The 21,078-nt window shown below is 46.8% G+C and overlaps 1 protein-coding gene across 1 annotated transcript in view; it reads right to left on the bottom strand.

The window, feature by feature from the left end:
- rarab (retinoic acid receptor, alpha b) overlaps window positions 1-20,186 on the bottom strand; it is a 103,682-nt gene extending 83,496 nt beyond the window's left edge. Inside the window, exon 1 of the mRNA XM_053678019.1 lies at window positions 19,900-20,186. The gene's annotated coding sequence lies outside the window, so the exon portion shown is untranslated. The remainder of the gene's footprint in view (window positions 1-19,899) is intronic.
- Between the last annotated feature and the right edge of the window lie 892 nt (window positions 20,187-21,078).

Below are 21,078 nucleotides of genomic sequence, written 5' to 3'. Positions count from 1 at the left end.
CACAGGTAAGAGGTGTGGCTTGCATATGCAGGGGGCGTGGCTTCTGGCCTAAAGTCAGCGTTACACTATAGAAGTGCAACACTAACGGAAGTAAACGCGACGCGTCCTGGCCATCCGAGTACGTCTGCCGAAAGCAAACGTTTTTTAACCCAAATGCTCCTTAACCTAATTGTTGCTTATAAAATTCAGAATTCCACGATAACCTCGTTATTTCCGACGGAACGAGCCTCGAGACTGGAAGCAGAACTGCAGCAATAACGGCGCGGCCTGAGAGCGATCCATCTCGACAGGAATATAATAAACGCCTGGGTTACAGCGTTCGAGTGGAGGGGCGCTGAAGCTCATCGGAGAGGGGGGGTGGGGGGGTGGGGGGTGAAAACATCCGGCTGGGTCTCATTCCTCCTGCGCGGGGAAATGATGTGGTTTGGAACACGGCCCTCCTGATGATACCAGTAGCAGCAAACCTCAACATAAACACCAACTCGTCTCTCTGACCAATCACATGCACTGCTCCAGCAAGGCCACGCCCACTGATCCCATACGGAATGTCCCCATCATGTGGCTTGTTTTCCTAGATGTTATGATTTTGTGTGTGTGTGTGTGGGTGTGTGTGTGTGTGTGTGTGTGTGTGTGTGTAACCTCTGAACACAAAATGTCTCAGTGGCTAATCACAGATTATGAAAAAGGTAGGTTTTATTATTATATAACTTTGATTTCATTCGCTCCACCCGGTTACCTGAACACATTCACCCCTATGAGATAATTCGAACATTCCAACAGGAAGTGATCACCTGAATTTCCTGTATTTTCCTTATGTCCTGAACGCCCTTACACCATGAGCATGGATGCTAGCTAACTGCGTCTTTGCTAGTTCTACGCTAAAAACGTTTCGGAACGTTTCCATGCAAGCGGTTGAGAAAGCATTAGCATGCTAACAAGCAGCGAAACAACGATCTTGGCTTTTCTGACAAGGTTTAAATTAGCATACCTTTGTACCGTTATCTAACCTGCCTATCTGACACCGATATACGCTCCTCATTTCGTCCTCACGTGTTGAGCGATTACTCGCCAGACCTGCGAGTGTTTCCAGCGTGTCATTATTTCTGTGAGAAACACTGCGACTGAAACAGCCAGCAGCTCTGAAGTGGCTCGGGTTCAAACAAGAGCATTTATAACACACACACACACACACACTGACAGGGCTGAAATGTTTTTCAGGAGGAAACACACTAAAGTGTGTGAAGAGGGTTTATTACATTATCACGGCGGGGTAAATCACTGGTCCTGGACGGGAGCAGCGCAGGTGTTATGGCGGGGTCTGGAAGGGACTGGACACGGACGCAGGTTTTATTTAGTCTCTGTACTCCGGTGTGTTGGGTTTAAAATAGAACCATGAGCGTGAGTTCAGCTTTAATTTAATAGCATTCACAGACAGACTCACTGGCAGATGGGACAGACAGACAGACGGGACAGACGGACGGGACAGACAGACAGGACAGACTCACAGACAGACATACAGGACAGACAAACAGGATAGACTCACAAACAGATGGACGGGACAGACAGACGGGACGGACAGGACAGACAAACAGGACAGACTCACAGACAGATGGGACAGATAGACAGACGGGACAGACGGACGGGACAGACAGGACAGACTCACAGACAGACATACAGGACAGACAAACAGGACAGACTCACAGACAGATGGGACAGATAGACAGACGGGACAGACGGACGGGACAGACAGGACAGACTCACAGACAGACATACAGGACAGACTCACAGACAGATGGGACAGATGGACGGGACAGACAGACGGGACAGACAGGACAGACATGCAGGACAGACTCACAGACAGACATACAGGACAGACTCACAGACAGATGGGACAGATGGACGGGACAGACAGACGGGACAGACAGGACAGACATGCAGGACAGACTCACAGACAGACATACGGGACATACAGACTCATAGACAGGCACACAGACTTGCAGACAGACAGACTCGCAGACAGACAGACAGACTCGCAGACAGATTGAACAGACAGACATACAGGACAGACAGACTCACGGACAGACAGACAGACTGGACAGACAGACTCGCAGACAGACAGACTCACATACAAAGTGGCAGACAGAGGCTCACAGACAGACAGACAAAAATGACAGACAGACTCAGACAGATGGGACAGACTGTTTGTCTGTGACTCCGCCTGTCAGTTTGTCTTGTCTGTCTGTCATTTTTGTCTTTCTGTCTGTGAGCTTGTCAGTCACTCAATCCATCTGTTGGTGTCTGACTGTGTCTGTCTATCTGCTGCAGTCTGTTCGTCTTTGAATTGCTGTCTGTCTGTCCGTCTGTCTGTCTGCTGGCATTTGTCCATCAGTCTGTCTCACTGTCCAACTCCATCTCTGTAAATCAGTCGCTCTGTCATACCGTTTATCTGCAAGCCTCCCAGTTGGTCTATCCACCTGTCTGTCTGTCAGTGGGTGTCTGTCTCGCTGTTTATCTCCCTGTCTCTCTCTTTCTGATCAAATAAGGCTGTCCACACTAATCCTCCTCTCTGAGTACACATGAAATCGCCCTAATATTTACACACTCACATCAAAGTCTTCTCTCATGCTCTGTGCTCTTGTTCTGTTAAAACGCGTTTCCTCGACGTCTCGGTCATCCGACGCAGAACGCGTCAATTCCCGCACGGCTGCTCTACTCGTTTTCAAATTCAACATGAAAAAAAAAACCCAAAAAAACATGCTATTACTTGTAACAATTAAACACAGCGTTTAATAAACACTTCTTCTCAGCGCACGAGATATCAAAACACAAGTGCGTATAATTATAATAACCTGCTCGACTGGTTATAACCACAGTAATAACCCCGACCTGCCTGTCGCACCCGCGCCCCCTCCAAACCCCCGACTCCTCTGAAACGCCTCCAAAACCGGGCGTGTGCTTTGCTTTCTCTGTTTCCGCTCCTGGCCGTGGGGGTTTTGGTGTAGATACAAGCACATGTTTATTATTTCATCTCCAGCTGGTTTTAATCAAACACAAATGTGTGCGTGTGTCCCCGTGTCCCACTTGGCTCTTTATTTACGTTACAATTTGTCTGCAGTCGTTTTTCCTTTCGATGCGTCAATACTGCGGTCATGAATATCGCGTTATAATATAAAGCAAAGCATAACGGTACACTTTCCATGGTCTGAGGTCGGACATTTTCGCTGCGGAACCTAGCGTAACATACCTGTGCTAATTTAAAGGATCTGTAAAGTGTTAGGTGTGACGCTGCATCGTACGTCCATTTCATCTGATGTTACCTCGGTTAACGCAATAACGACACATTCTGAATTTACTATAAATGCGAGACGGGGGCGGGGCTTCCAGGTAATATCAGGGAGTTCAAAACGACGTAACTGTCAATCGTCCCATTTGGTCATCGAGCGTATTTTTGAGGGATAACCCATACTAGCGTAGATACTACGTACTGTAGTTCGATGTTAAAATGTGGCAGGTGTTTTTATACAATCATTATTGCACATTCGCTTGAAAGGTGCCAATATTTCTACAGTATGACTGTTTCGACTGCCACTGTCCCATCGTTTAATAGAAATTCACTCCAGTGTAATCCACCTTTATGCTCATTTTGATCAGATTTAAAGGAGAAGACATGAGCCCTGAAAGTAAATGAAGAGTGTGAGACCTGATGATGATGATGATGATGGTGATGGTGGTGATGATGGTGATGATGATGATGATGATGATGGTGATGGTGGTGATGATGGTGATGATGATGATGATGATGATTGTGGTGGTGGTGATGATGATGATGGTGATGATGATGGTGATGATGGTGATGATGATGACGGTGATGATGATGTGATGATGATGGTGATAATGATGATGATGATGATGGTGGTGATGGTGACGATGATTGGTCATAGTGATGATGGTGATGATGATGGCGAGGATGATGATGATGATGGTGGTAACGGTGATGATGATGTGATGATGGTGATAATGATGATGATGGTGGTGATGGTGACGATGATGGTCATAGTGATGATGGTGATGATGATGGTGACGATGATGGTCATAGTGATGATGGTGGTGGTGATGATGGTGATGGTGATGATAATGGTCATAGTGATAATGGTGATGATGGTGACGATGATGGTCATAGTGATGATGGTGATGATGATGATGGTGGTGGTGATAATGGTGATGATGATGGTCATAGTGATGATGATGGTGGTGACGATGATGGTCATAGTGATGATGGTGATGGTGATGGTGATAATGGTGATGATGATGGTGACGATGATGGTCATAGTGATGGTGGTGATGATGATGGTCATAGTGATAATGGTGATGATGATGGTGACGATGATGGTCATAGTGATGGTGATGGTGATGATGATGGTGATGATGGTGATGGTGATGATGATGGTGATGATGGTGATGATGGTGATGATGGTGATGGTGACGATGATGGTCATAGTGATGATGGTGATGATGGTGACGATGATGGTCATAGTGATGATGGTGATGATGATGGTGATGGTGGTAATGGTGATGGTCATAGTGATGATGGTGATGATGATGGTGATGGTGGTGGTGATAATGGTGATGATGGTGATGATGATGGTGATGATGGTGGTGATAATGGTGATGATGATGGTGATGATGATGGTGATGATGGTGGTGATAATGGTGATGATGATGGTGACGATGATGGTCATAGTGATGATGGTGGTGATGGTGACGATGATGGTCATAGTGATGATGGTGATGGTGATGGTGATAATGGTGATGATGGTGACGATGATGGTCATAGTGATGGTGGTGATGATGGTGATGATGATGGTGATGATGGTGATGATGGTGACGATGATGGTCATAGTGATGGTGATGGTGATGATGATGGTGATGGTGATGATGATGGTCATAGTCATGATGGTGATGATGATGGTGACGATGATGGTCATAGTGATGATGGTGATGATGATGGTGATGATGATGATAATGGTGATGGTGATGATGATGGTGGTGATGATGGTCATAGTGATGATGGTGATGATGATGATAATGGTGATGGTGATGATGATGGTGGTGATGATAATGGTGATGATGATGATAATGGTGATGGTGCCTGACTGCAGTGAATTGCATCTGCTTTCTTTTACCCCCATGCCTATGATTTTATTATTGCATTTTATTATGCTTCCTCTTTTCACGACTATAATCCCCCAAAATTTTGGGAAGCTACAAATGAATTCCCAAACCTGCATCTGGTGCCTGCGTACTTCCACCCCGCGCCGAACTGCTCTTCAGACCTCCGCGTATGTTAGCTCCTGTTCATTTTTACACGAGCCGCCGGGAGAGAAAGAACGCTCGTCAGCAGTCAGGATGTCACTTCCAGACGTGTTTACCGCTGGATTTTGAAAAGCCGTCGAAAAGTGACCTCTACAATACCGGACACGACGCTTCGTCAGCGTGGCGTTCGTCCTCAGGGTTCGGCAGAGACTCGGCTTCAAGACACGTCTCCGTGTCGCACAGTGACAGGCGCTCCCGAGTCAACAGGGGCGGAGCTTTGCTTAAAATTCCTCGTCCAATCTCAAATTTGCTCCTACTACACACCGTATTTTTACCTCTTTAGTCAGACCTCCAGCTAAGCATAAAATACACGCTCTAATTACGTGATATAATCGCAAGCGGGTCCGTTACCTCTCTAGCTAACACTATGCTAAGTGTTAAATTGCGCACTTGTTTCCGCTAGCTAAGTTAGCTGACATTAGTCTAACAACTGTATCGTGTACAATTAACTGGAAGCAGCGATTAAGGGGGCCAAGCACTTTCTGTTCCCACCCTTTAGTGATGTAGGAAGACCGTCAGCGCTCGCTCCGCGGCAGATGTACGGAATTCCATGGCAAAAGGACAAGCCGTTACCGAGATATCGCTTCACCGATGTCAAATCTTGTTTCCCATTTTCATCTCATGTTAGTAAATATACTTAAGGTCAAAGTTTAACGTCGAAACATGAAAGCGTTCCGAAGATATTGCCCTCACGTCCTGTTTGGCAACTTGGCCGTCAAATGTGTCATGCGCTGATATTATGTGCAATCTTTTATCCGACGTTACAAAAGTAACCGGAACTTCTTTTAACTGCATTGCTCCAGGGTCAGACATCGGGCTGCACTTTAATTCAGCTGCGTCCGAACAGTCCTACTACGCGGTAGCCGAAACGCAGTACGCCAATGGAGTAGCATGTCCGAATTCTCAGTATCCATAAAACAGTAGGCGAGAAATACCCGCATGGACGCACTGTGAATACCGCGCTATCCCATAATGCAACAGGACTGGCGGAGAAGAAGTAGTAGGTCCGGATTGTACTGACATACATACGTACTGTATCAACATCCGAAGCAGTAGGTACCGAATCTACTGTCACGGGATGCGATTTCGGACGCGGCCATTCTCTCATTCAGAGGAGACGAGTTCGCGGTTCCTCAGAGACGTGTTTAATCGCCTTATTAACTATAAATGGGGGCGGGGGGGGGGGGGGGGGGTCTGGCGAGGGAACAACCGCTTCTATAACGCGAGTGATAACAGGAAAAGCGGACTTTCCACAACGTTAGATGTAACTATGAGCAGTATCGCCATCATGGAATAAGCGCCGCTGTAGACATGCCGGACCAGAAACTCGATCCGTCAGCGCTCGTGACGGACAATCCATTCCCGTGACCGTTTATTCGTTTCGAAAACCTTTCGTTTCATTAAAACCTTGGAAAGAAGCAACACCGCGGTTATCGTCTCTCTGTTTATCTTCTCCGTCCTTCTGTCCTCGGATAAACAAGGCCTTCCGCCCCGAGAGCGAACATCCGCGAGTCGTCACGCGTCAGATTATCGACGATGACCCACTTTCGGACGGCGCCCGCCGATAAGACGTGGCGTGAAGTACCGCGACGGCACGGACAGGTGCGGAATGGGGCTCGAGACGGAACGGGGGTTTGGGGAAATTACTGACTTGATCCACCTGAATAATCGACTGAGCTTCAGAGGAGCGGGAGAGATATGTGTGGGGGGGGGGGGGGGGGGTAGTTGGGTAAGAGAAAAGCAGTGAGTTCAGATGTCAGAGAGAGCGCGAGAGAGAACGCGAGAGATCCCATCACCATCTCGGAGATCAGTAATAGATTTGGCATTTTTATATGTATGACGAGGCCAGTGTTAAACAAAAATAAATAAATAAACAAACAAACAAACAAACAAACCTTACAGGTGCAGGTTTCTGGATCAAAACTGGCGTTCTCTGGTCTGAAGCCTGTCCGAGTCCTGTCCGGGTCCTGTCCGGGTCCTGTCCGAGTCTTGTCCGGGTCCTGTCCGGGTCTTGTCCGGGTCCTGTCCGAGTCCTGTCCGAGTCCTGACCAGTGAACAGAAGGTTCTGCACTACATCTACATCCCTCATTATAAATCTTATCTTCATGGCTTCTAGTAGGAATTGATGACCTTCATGCAGGGCAATAAATCAATGAAGTAATAACTCCAGTCTCTTACTGGAATCATCTCTGGGGCCGAATCTTTTCACCCTAATGCTCTACAGCACCAGCATGTTATATATATACTCTATGTAGTGAGCACATATTGAAAAGGAAGCCTTTTGTGATTCCGCTGAACTGTTCGTTGGAGGTTTAAATCATCGAGACGTGAAGAATCGCTTATTGACGTGTATCCCGGGTCGACCACGGACTCTCAAACGACGCTAAATATCGGCGACAACACGGAACGCTTCCGTGTGTATATACGCCGATCGGCCATGACGTTACTGTAAGAGCACCTGTCCGATACTGCGTGCGTAGGACCGCATGGCGCCGCCGAAACGGCTCTGAGCGGGTCTGCTGAGATTTACACTCCAGAAGATGCGGAAGTATCCTTCACACTTCACTTCACACCGAGCTGTTAGAGTCGCTGTACGGATGAACAGAAGATGGAACGAAGGTTAATGGGAACGGATTTTTCTGGCCGGTCCGTGCTCCAGATTTCGGGGAGAGTAAGACTGTTCTGACGGAGGAAGACGAACGATCGCAGCAGGGTGGCCACTGACATGCGGACGTCGGTGCCTAATGGATGACCGCATCGAGGTCAAAGGTCATCATCCTTTAACCCTTAATCCTAACCTATCCAAACAGGACCACCCTGTGGTGAGAGAAGATGGAGGAGCTCTGGCCGGCGATCTAATCTCTTACGCCACGTCTGTTTTAGTAATCGGACACAGAGGCAGATTTGAAACGTACCCACCGAACAATGCTTGCATACCGTATACGGCTCGTTCTGGGTGTGTCTGTATTTAAACAAGCAGTGACATTCATTTATTACGCTTTATACTATATTATTCTTAAGTATATACACGTGTGTGTGTGCCTGCATGCATTTAGCATTTAGAAGCTTCTCTGTGCAATGTTGGGTGCCAAAACTTTTGCTACTAGTAAATTTTAACCCGCCCCCCCCCAAAAAAAAAAACCCAGCTGCCTCAGTGCCAAAGCTTCCGGTTGGACGTTTCTGGAACCTTCGTGGTATCAGTACCGACAGAAACGAATGATTTAGGGGCGGGGCTAGAAGCAAACGCTTGATGCCGATTGGTTACGTGCGTTCCCGGAAGCAACGTGCAACATCTTGTATTTTTCTGTATTGTCTGAATTTTTTGTAATAAGTCATGAACAAACTACCCGAGCGATATTGAGTGACACAGGAAGTCTTCTTCATTGGGGGCCTAGAAGCCCCGCCCCCTTCACCAGGACCGCCAAATGTAGAGGCCATGCCTTTTTTTATTTTTTTTTTTAATCAGGACTGACAGACACAGAGACCACGCCTCCACAAACTTTCGAGTCCTTATTCATAACAAAGAGCAAATAGTGATACAATCCGGCAGTTGACGATGCAGAAACACACACACACACACACACACACACACACACACACACACACACACACACACAGTGCAACCAGCTACGTCTGTTTAACACACCGCTATCGACCCACTGACCCAACATACTCCACACAGATCGATCGTCCAGTCCCAAACAGCCTCTGGAGACACAGCAGGACTCTCCAAGTGTGTGTGTGTGTGTGTGTGTGTGTGTGTGTGTGTGTGTGTGTGTTGCAATCTACTGTATCTCACTGGCATTTCAAATTCAAAGATGAAAGGAATGTTAAAATCCAATACCGCTATCGGATATCTGTCCGATACCGTGCACATCCGCTCACACTCGTACCGACGTACCAACATTCGATTCCAGGTGGCGCGGCGTGACGTGAACGCGGCGTGACGTGACCGCGGCGTGACGTTGTTGTGTAAACGAACAGACGATCGAAGCGGCGCAGACTGCAAAGCGCGGTCAGTGAAACGATGATCGCAGGGGGCGGGAATAACTGTAGCCCCAAGGCAAGAATAACACATATGGGCGGGGCTACAAAGCAAAGCTCCTCCTTCCAGCCCTTCTGAGCTAGTCAAGCTGCCGCTAGCCCACACCTCAGATGGCGGAGAGAAAGGCGGTGACTTACGATATATATATGAAATACGTGCGGAGAACACGATGCTTGGCGGCGTCGGCGACGTCGCCGTAACGACGCCGCGTCACTCGGCGGCGCTCCTCCGCGGCAGTCTGCTCTTCGTCGTTCTTACCGTAACGTTTAGTCGCGTTATAAAGACCCAGCGTTTACAATCCCAGATGATTCGCCCGCCGCTGATCAAAAGCAGACATTTTCCCCCGGCCAAAAAACGCTCGGCGCGGGTACTCCCACATCTGCTTCTTCTAATCCGCAGCTGATAGCGCGTGTATCTGGTGCCTTTCTTTCTTTCTGGTGTCGCCGTTAACGACCTCCGGGCTTTTTCGCCGAGCCCGAGCTAATCCGGTTATTCATTACAAATTTTTGGTGCCACACTGGCGCATGGACGGCCTGCGCCCCCGCCGCCGCGATTCCATCTGCAGCTGTCCGGCGGCCGTTTAGCAATTCCAGATGTGAGTACTCGACTGAAATGATCCGATTTAGAGCTAAGAAAAATAATAATAATAAATAAATAAATAAACACGAATGACACGTAATGCTTTTTAGCCGTTTGTAGAAAAAGTCGTTCCCCGGTAGTCTAAAAGACCCAAAACTACCGCAAAGAAGCGCAAACTCCGCCGTCCGGAAGACGTGGGGAAAAGTTACGGCTTTACGTCTGACCGTTACAAAGCGCTGGCACTGGAGACTCCTTCCCTAAACGTTAAACAAACACCTCCTTAGAGAATACAACGAGCGGCCGGTTTACCTGGAGCGTCTACCATAACCACGCCGGACGTCTATTGCGTCGTAGCTAGAGTTATTCGGCGTTATTATTAGCAGTTATTATTATTATTATTAAGAGGATCATACTGACGACACTCGTGACGCAGTGGGGTTTGCTCACGGAGAGCCGGCGAAGCAGCAGTTCTGCATTATCTGCGCTGGTTTCGCTGATATTTTGATTTGGTGTTTAACGAGAAACAGGAGAAGAAACGAAAGGGCTGATGGATTGTGCTGTAATAGAAAACTCCTTTAAGAAACGTTGATTTATTTTCACTTCTGCAAACACGGGAGCACAGACAGGCCCACACCCTGCAGCTTAACGTCTCCACCACAGTCACATGCAGGCTTTTACACAAAGCTCCTGACACACACGGCCTGGAGGAACAGATGTACCACACGCTACACACACACACACACACACACACACTTAGTACTTCCCTCGGCAGTACGCTGTGTGACTCATCGCTTCAGGACAAATCCGCACGAGGCTTCACTCTGACGAGAGAAAAGCACGAGATTTGGAGATTTGTGGTCTTTCAGAGTGATGAATGCTGATCAACTGTCAAATAATACATCAGTAAAAGCTGGGGAGTGGCCATGGCTCTGTCACTGGGACTGACGGACACAGAGGCCACGCCTCCTTTACTAGCGACTGACAGACACAGAAGCCACGCTTCCTTTACCAATACTGACAGACAGTGGCCACGCCTCCTTTACCAAGACTGACAGACACAGAGGCCACACCTCCTTTACTAAGACTGCCACAGAGGCCACGCCTCCTTTACTAAGACTGCCACAGAGGCCACGCCTCCTTTACTAGCGACTGACAGACACAGAAGCCACGCTTCCTTTACTAATACTGACAGACAGTGGCCACGCCTCCTTTACCAAGACTGACAGACACAGAGGCCACACCTCCTTTACTAAGACTGCCACAGAGGCCACGCCTCCTTTACTAAGACTGACAGACACACAGGCCACACCTCCGTTACTAGGACTGACAGACACAGAGGCCATGCCTCCTTTACTAAGACTACCACAGAGGCCACGCCTCTTCCACTAGAACTAAAGAACTGTGGACACACCTCCTTCACGCTGACACTGAGACCACGCCCCATTTACTAGAATTAAGAGACAATTTTAATGCTAACGTTGCTAACAAGTAATCAACGCAGGTGACCACCGATTAGCATCACGCTACCGGTGTGTGATTACTGAGCAACAGTACTAACAGTACTAAAGCATGTGCATCATTGCGTCTCACGTTACACACACACACACACACACACACACACACACACACACACACAACCTAGTTTTAAGATGGAGTATTTCACACACTCCTGTGTGCCAGAGTAAGCAGCCAAACCAGGTTTCTGTAAACAGCACAGAGTGGAGAATTTTCCATGCTTTCAGAACTGTGTGTGTGTGTGTGTGTGTGTGTGTGTGTGTGTGTGTGTGTGTGTGTGATCACATTAGATATATGAGTGAACAGGGAGAAAGGTGACGAAATGGAAGCAGAAACCTGCACATGCAAGCACACGCGCACACACACACACACACACACAGAACTACAGACACACATTTACAGACAGACACACACACGCACAGACACACACAGACACACACACACACGCACAGACACACACAGACACACACACACACGCACAGACACACATTTACAGACAGACACACACACACACAGACACACATTTACAGACAGACACACACACACACAGACACACATTTACAGACAGACAGACACGCACCCACGCGCACATACACACACTCACACACTCACACACACACACACACACACACACACACACACACACACTCAGGGTCAGTGAGAGAGGAAAGGCACTCTCGATCCCCTGAGCGGAAGGCTCTGCTCAGACAGAAGCCGCCGGAGTGGGGTTTTTTTTTTTCAACTCTTTTCAACACGACATCTCCATGGAGCCACTTCCTGTTCCGGTGCCAACGCAATGGCACCACTTCCTGTCTGAGCCACTGCCCTTCAGGATTTCCTGAGTCACTAGAAACATCTAAAAGTCTTCCTAACCCCACCAGAGACACAGAACACATGTGTTAAATCGCTCGGGGGTACGACTCGATGTGGAATTCGTTAACAAACACAACAGCATGTGATCGTTAATAACAACAGACATCGTTCTACAAACGCAGTCCTGTTTAAGGAAAATCTGAATGTATACCTCCGAAAAATCAGACGGGTTTCAGACGGTCGTCCCTATTGCTTTGATTTTATGATCAAATCAGAAGTATTGGCACCCTTCAAGACAATGCACAAAACAATTGTATAAAAATATTACACACACTAGCGCTTAATAATTATAATAATAATAATAATAATAATAATAATACTATCACACACTGCACAACCTGAAGTGTTTTATTCCTTTTATACCTCAAAAACGAGTGTCTTATTCCTCTTATACCTCAAAAAGAAGTGTTTTATTCCTCTTATACCTCAAAAACGAGTGTCTTATTCCTCTTATACCTCAAAAAGGAGTGTTTTATTCCTTTTATACCTCAAAAACGAGTGTCTTATTCCTCTTATACCTCAAAAAGTAGTGTTTTATTCCTTTTCTACCTCAAAAACGAGTGTCTTATTCCTCTTATACCTCAAAAAGAAGTGTTTTATTCCTCTTATACCTCAAAAAGAAGTGTTTTATTCCTTTTCTACCTCAAAAAGAAGTGTTTTATTCCTTTTATACCTCAAAAAGAAGTCTTTTATTCCTCTTATACTTCAAAAAGAAGTGTATTATTCATTTTCTACCTCAAAAAGAAGTGTATTATTCATTTTCTACCTCAAAAAGAAGTGTTTTATTCATTTTCTACCTCAAAAAGAAGTGTTTTATTCATTTTCTACCTCAAAAAGAAGTGTTTAATTCCTCTTATACCTCAAAAAGAAGTGTTTAATTCCTCTTATACCTCAAAAGAAGTGTTTTATTCCTTTTATACCTCAAAAAGAAGTGTTTTATTCCTCTTATACCTCAAAAGAAGTGTTTTATTCCTTTTCTACCTCAAAAAGAAGTGTTTTATTCCTTTTCTACCTCAAAAAGATGTTTTATTCCTCTTATACCTCAAAAAGAAGAAGTCTTTTATTCCTCTTATACCTCAAAAAGAAGTGTTTTATTCTTTTTCTACCTCAAAAAGAAGTGTTTTATTCCTTTTATACCTCAAAAGGGAGTGTTTAATTCCTCTTATACCTCAAAAGGGAGTGTTTTATTCCTCTTATACCTCAAAAGGGAGTGTTTTATTCCTCTTATACCTCAAAAGGGAGTGTTTTATTCTCTTTCTACACTTGTATACACTTTTCCGTGCTCCAGCGGAGCCAATCTAACGCACTGTATAATTACCGAACACTTCATGAGACGAGAGAGTCCGTGTATCGATCGCCCCCTCGTCCCGTTTTCCTCCCAAACGGCCACGTTTCATCACGTCCACCCCGAGGGACCGTGGCGAAGAGAGGGTCAATTTTCCTTTTGTGACTACACAATTAGCCCTTCCTGGATTCCGTGACAGAGCGAGTCCTCGGTGTGGCGTTTCTGCCCGCGGTGCTCCTGCACAGACGCTGCTTTCAAACGCGTGATGGATTGTCGAGGCTGACGTTCTAATATCGCAGAGAGACCGGTTAGGGGGGGAAAAGAAACAGCGCACGCCGAGAGGCCGTAAATCACGTCTGAGGTGAGCGTGTGGTGACACTCGTGGCACATGATCAGATTTACACACGCAATCGCCACGCAGGCCTCGGCTGAGCCTCCCAACCGTTCATCATCGCGCCGTAATCAGAAAGAAAGAAAAGGAAAATCACTCACGGCTTTACAGATTCCTTTCGATTTTGGTCTCCATTCGCACCCAGATCTCACCCATTTTTCCTGAGTATCAGTACAACACACAGCACACGGCTCCTCTGTGTGCTTCGAGATGTTTTCACATGAACGAATAGAAAAAATGAATAAATACAAGAGATTACAGCACTGCAGGAATTACCTAAACTTCCTAACAGCAAAAAACATGTAAAAACGAATGGATGGATGGAAGGATTGATGAAAGAATAGAAGGAAGGATGGAAGGATGGAACGAAGAAAGGAAGGATGGATGGATGGATGGAAGGAAGGAAGGAAGGAAGGAAGGCTGGATGGATGGGAGGAAGGAAGGAAGGCTGGATGGATGGAAGGAAGGAAGGCTGGATGGATGGGAGGAAGGAAGGAAGGAAGGAAGGAAGGATGGAAGGATGGATGGATGGATTGATTGGAGGACGGAAGGAAGGAAGGAAGAAAGCATGGATGGATGGAAGGAAGGAAGGAAGGATGGATGGAAGGAAGGAAGGAAGGAAGGATGGATGGAAGGAAGGATGGAAGGATGGATGGATGGATTGATTGGAGGACGGAAGGAAGGAAGGAAGAAAGCATGGATGGATGGAAGGAAGGAAGGAAGGATGGATGGATGGAAGGAAGGAAGGAAGGAAGGAAGGAAGGAAGGAAGGAAGGATGGAAGGAAGGAAGGCTGGATGGATGGGAGGAAGGAAGGAAGGAAGGATGGATGGAAGGATGGAAGGATGGATGGATGGAAGGAAGGAAGGAAGGAAGGAAGGATGGATGGAAGGAAGGAAGGAAGGCTGGATGGATGGAAGGAAGGATAGATGGATGGAAGGAAGGAAGGAAGGCTGGATGGATGGAAGGCTGGATGGATGGAAGGAAGGAAGGAAGGCTGGATGGATGGAAGGAAGGAAGGATGGATGGATGGATGGAAGGAAGGAAGGAAGGAAGGAAGGATGGATGGAAGGAAGGAAGGAAGGCTGGATGGATGGAAGGAAGGATAGATGGATGGAGGAAGGAAGGAAGGATGGATGGAAGGAAGGATGGGTGGATGGAAGGAAGGAAGGAAGGAAGGAAGGAAGGCTGGATGGATGGAAGGCTGGATGGATGGAAGGAAGGATGGATGGATGGAAGGAAGGAAGGATGGATGGAAGGAAGGATGGATGGATGGAAGGAAGGATGGATGGAAGGAAGGAAGGCTGGATGGATGGAAGGCTGGATGGAAGGAAGGAAGGATGGAAGGAAGGAAGGAAGGCTGGATGGATGGATGGAAGGAAGGATGGATGGAAGGAAGGCTGGATGGATGGAAGGAAGGATGGAAGGAAGGAAGGAAGGCTGGATGGATGGATGGAAGGAAGGATGGATGGAAGGAAGGCTGGATGGATGGAAGGAAGGCTGGATGGATGGATGGAAGGATGGATGGATGGAAGGAAGGAAGGAAGGCTGGATGGATTGAAGGAAGGAAGGATGGATGGATGGATGGAAGGAAGGAAGGATGGATGGATGGAAGAAGGCTGGATGGATGGAAGGAAGGAAGGAAGGCTGGATGGATGGAAGGAAGGAAGGAAGGCTGGATGGATGGATGGAAGGAAGGATGGATGGATGGAAGGAAGGAAGGATGGATGGAAGGAAGGATGGATGGAAGGAAGGAAGGATGGATGGAATTAAGGCTGGATGGATGGAAGGAAGGAAGGAAGGCTGGATGGATGGAAGGAAGGATGGATGGATGGAAGGAAGGATGGATGGATGGAAGGAAGGATGGATGGAAGGAAGGCTGGATGGATGGATGGAAGGAAGGCTGGATGGATGGAAGGAAGGATGGATGGATGGAAGGAAGGATGGATGGATGGAAGAAGGCTGGATGGATGGAAGGAAGGAAGGAAGGATGGATGGAAGAAGGCTGGATGGATGGAAGGAAGGAAGGATGGATGGATGGAAGGAAGGCTGGATGGATGGAAGGAAGGATGGATGGAAGGAAGGCTGGATGGATGGAAGGAAGGCTGGATGGATGGAAGGAAGGCTGGATGGATGGATGGATGGAAGGAAGGAACCAACAAACATGCCAGAGAAAGAGTGCGCAGAACGATCTCACCGATTCGAGTAGTTTTCCGCACACAAAAAAGCCCAGAAACACTCGCAAATTCTGTATAAAGAAATCGCAGCAAAGTCCACGTAGAGAATTCCTGTCCGGATAAACACGCAGAAATCAAGCATTTTAAACCGCAAGAAAGAATCACAGATATCAAATCTTCCATACGGAGCGCTTTAAATCTACTCTGTCACGTGATCCGTTATCTAAAGCGTCCTGATTGGCTGTTAAACCTGTGTTTTGGGATCAGCGGCGCCGACAGCGGCGCGGGTTTATATCGATAAACGAGTTTTCCATACGAACTCACCATGTTTACGGAAGGAGTCTCCAGTGTCGGCGCTTCACGACAATCCGAGGTGAAGCTGGAACTTAACGTGAAATCGCGTGACAACGTGGAGCCGATCGGCAGGCGACGGACGACACGGCGTTTTCTCACGTCGCCGTGGTTACGCATCGCGACGTGACGACGACCTTTACGTCAATGGTCCTGATCTCGAGGGCGTTCCTAACAATTACGCGTTTTCAGCAGACAAAAACAAGAAAGTTCAGGTGTACACCAAAACGTGTGTGTGTGTGTGTGTGTGTGTGTGTGTGTGTGCGTGTGTGTGTGTGTTAGTGAGGATGAGGACTGAATCTGGGTCATTACAGCACAAACACCTGCTGAAAGACTTTAACTGCATGAGTGTTACCATCCAAAGCAGCAGTGTGTGTGTGTGTGTGTGTGTGTGTGTGTGTGTGTGTGTGTGTGTAAGGCAGAAATTATTAACGATAAAAACCTCCTCCTAAAACACCCATGGAGAGGAAATGAGAAAATTCCATTTCCCCTACCCACAATGCACTGGGGATTCAGCACTCTCGTTTTCATTCTCTCTCTCTCTCTCACTCTCTCCCCCTCCCTCTCATTCTCTCTCTCCCTCCTTCTCTCTCTCTCTCTCTCTCTCTCAACTCCATCTTTCCCTTTTTCTTCCTCTCTCTCGAGGAGGCCCGTGGAGAGGAGAGGAGAGGAGAGGAGAGATGAGGTCAGCATGTTTACGACAGAACCCAAGTGCAGAACTAAAGAAGCGTAAATCAAACTCTAAACGCGCGTCGGTAAAAATATCTGCGACCGATCGTCAGTCGAACGTTTTTCTTCAAACGTCCGGGCTTCCACGTGAGCCTCCACGTCCACAGGTAGACGGATTTTGATTTTTTGGCTTCCGGTCCACCCAAAAACACAGACAACAAATGCGATTTCATTTCTTTCTTTTCTCCCCCCCAAGCTATGTCGACTATCGCCCCCTGCTGGCTCGGAGCGCTCATCGGAGTGTTTGCAAAATTTCAACATATTTTCTCGAAGTTTCTGCAGATGGGAATTTTGTTTTTTAAAAACCAGGCAGTAAAAACCTATATAATATATATATATATATATATATATATCAAATGGCGATATGTATATGATGGATTTAAACTCCTGACCTTCTGGGGACTAGAGCAAGAATGTAAAACTGCTTACACTCGATCTTCAAAACACACAGAAATCAGCACGTTCACTAAAATAAATACTCGTATGACATTTAAACGACTTTCCATTGACCTCGCACACTCATTTTCCACGTGTCTTATCAGATTGCGAAGCACAGTGTGTGTGTGTGTGTGTGAGAGAGAGAGAGAGAGAGTATGAGTGTATGACTAACGCACGTATTAACCGATAGAAGCGGAGACAGTAAAGGCACGGGAACGTCTTTTTCCGCTCTTTAACTCCTTTGCGTTCTCTTCTGCTGAATAAAGATGAACGCGGTGTCCACCACGGACAGCGAACTCGCACGTCTCGGAAGGGAACGAAGCCTCTTCAGACGGACATGTGGAAGTGTTTTACGGAAGCAGATTTCCAATGATGCACTCGTTCCTCTTCCTATGAGCGCCATCAGACCCGAGGGAACTTCCCTTTAGCCGCCGAGCTGTTGTCCTGAACTTCAACCTCGTGACGCATGTTTCGAACGCCTCGTTCGGCAGGACAATCGATGAGGCGTTTGATCTGTCGGATAACAGCCGGGACAGGACGATCCTGCGCCGACATTAGTACGCAAAGTCGTTCGTGTCTCTCATGGGCGTGGCCTGGACAGGGTTTGTTTGTTCGTTTGTTTGTTTGTTTTATTTTCCACTCGGACAACAAACAACGTTCGCTAGAAACACCTTCTGAAGCTAGCTAGTTAAAGACGCATTCAGCAACGCGTCGGATTAGCGCAACGTTAGCATGGCGGCGCTAACGATCCCGTCTCCCTCCTTCCAAGCGCGCTATGGTTCTTCGTAATCTCTCGGTACGCGTTTAAAGACAGGTCGTACGGATAAACGAAACCACGCGGTTAGAAGTCTCTCTCCGGTTCCTGAAACGTTCTGAGGAGAAGTCTCGTTCATAGTTCCCTTTTCGGTTTTCCAGGAAAGTTTCTCTTTCACCGAAGGCACTGAAGCGCCGTTATATATTGCGTCATCGTTTCTATAGTAACAACGCGACGGTTTGAACGGCAGACGCTACGTAATCCGAGATACGTCTCGTTTGGGTTTGTTTTGTTTTCTTTTTCAAAACAAAGAACAACACGTCATCGTTGCTATGGTGAAATGGTGTTAGGGGACGCTTATGTTGATGACGTGTATTGAAGGAGTCTCCAGTGTCAGCGCTGGAGTAACAGTCAGGGCAGAAGCGTTGACGCTTTCCGTGAAAAGCTGCGTATTTTATCTTATTAACTTTTAAGAGAGAAAACAACAGAGTAATTGTGTATGTGATGTACGTGAGAACAGACGTTTCAAACCTGGAGCCTCTCCCAGGGGGCATGGACCACGACGACAGGGTGCCAATCCATCGCAGGGCACACTCACACACCCTCATACACTACGGAGACGTTCGGACACGCCAATCAACCTATACACACCATGCATGTCTTTGGATCGGGGGAGGAGACCCGAGTACCCGGAGGAAACCCCCGAAGCATGCACACTCCATGCACACACACAGGACTGCGGCGAGAATCTTTCGAACCCCAAACCCTGAAGGTGTGAAGCGAACGCGCTGACCGCTACGCCACCTATGGGCTTCTCTAAGTTCAGGCATGCAGAAGAGGGCAGAGAGAGAGAGAGAGAGAGAGAGAAACAACACAACCCGTGCTATTTCTTACACACCGTTCAGGCCGTGCATTATTCTGACTCTGAGAATGTTCTCTGAAGGTTATGAAATGATTCCCATAAAATACACAAAATAGAAGGAACGTTAGGGAAACGTCCTGTCTGCAAGGACTGTACCCCTAGTTGTTGTTGTTGTTGTTTTTGTTTGTTTTTTTGGTCACTATCCAATATGGAGCTTTGACAACATGGGATCCTGAGCAATCTGGCAACCCCGAGTCAGATCTAGCGGCTGCACGCAGCATGCACACAGCAGTGTAACTTCAGCACTGCAGATACAAAACAAACCTGCTGTTTAACCTGCTACACAAAAATAACTAAAGCACTGGGGGACTTTACAGAACAAATAAACGGAAGCGGGATCCAACATAGGCTTGTTGGAACAAGATTAGACTCGCGTGCGTGCGTGCGTGCGTGCATGTGTGTGTGTGTGTTGTCTACCTGTCAGTGTGTGTATCATACTGTATTGTATTGTAGTGAAAGGATGATTACCTGTTGGCTCCTCCTCCTCCTCCTCCTCCTGCCGCGTCGCTCCCTGTCCCAAGTTTTTTTGTCACAATGCTCTTTATTTTTCTTCTCTTTCCGCACCGTTTATGTTCTTAATAAACTCTCCTCCAACCAAGGCGCGGTATATTTCCCAAAATTCCACTCGGCGGCTCAGAAACACGCGCTAGGGGATGACTTCACGAGCAGCGACGAAGCACAGTGCTGCATCCGACCGACGCGGAGCGCGAGCTCAGAGCCAGAGCACAGCAGCAGCCATTGCGGTCATGTGATCATTGGTGGAACCCCTACAACGCCCCGCCCACAAACCCACAGGCTCCGCCCACTTAGTCACTTCAGGTCAGGCGTGCTATTTTAACACTGCTAATGATGACAATGGTAAATATATATATATATATATATATATATATAAATGTTTATTTTATTTGATAATTTTATTATTGTACACATCCTACACATCAACTTGAAAAGCAACAAGTAAGAAATAAATAAGAATAAAATATATTTTATGATTATTTATTTAGTATTCTTTTATAAATTGTTAGTTACTAATATTTTACTACTACTATCTATTACAAAAGCAATGTTATAAAGAAAAAACACTTGGATACAAATAGCACCGTGCAACCAATATAATAATAATAATAATAATAATAATAATAATAATAATAATAATAATAATAAGAGGAAGAAGAAGAAGAAGAAGAGGATTATTTCTGGTATTTTTTATATACAGTCGCGATCAAAATTATTCGGCCGCCAGTGCAGATCAGGTTTATTGCCAAAAAAAAAGAGACTTTCGGCTGTTTGCGATGAACAAACCAAACAAGAGCGGTTGAAATAGTTGGACATGACGAAAGCTTCAAGCGGTTTCCTCAAATTCAACTGAAAATGAAACTTATAAAGATTTCTCCAGTTTCAAAATTATTCACCCCCTTCATGGCGAGCATCTTTAATACTTAGTAGAGCACCTTCTGCTGTTATGACCTGCTGTAAATGAGAGGCAGGGCTTCTGGCGGCGTTCCTGAGGAATCTTCTCCCGTTCCTCATGAGCAACGGCCTCCAGTTCGGTAATATTCTTGGGTTTGCGTGCTGCAACCGCATTCTTCAATCCCACCAGAGATCTTCTACGGCGTTCGAGTCAGGTGACCGTGATGGCCCTGTAGA

This window comes from Ictalurus punctatus, chromosome 2 (genome assembly GCF_001660625.3).
Source record: "Ictalurus punctatus breed USDA103 chromosome 2, Coco_2.0, whole genome shotgun sequence".
Classification (NCBI taxonomy): domain Eukaryota; kingdom Metazoa; phylum Chordata; class Actinopteri; order Siluriformes; family Ictaluridae; genus Ictalurus; species Ictalurus punctatus.
The sequence above is the reverse complement of the archived record's forward strand: the minus strand, read 5'-3'. Positions and strand labels throughout refer to the sequence as shown.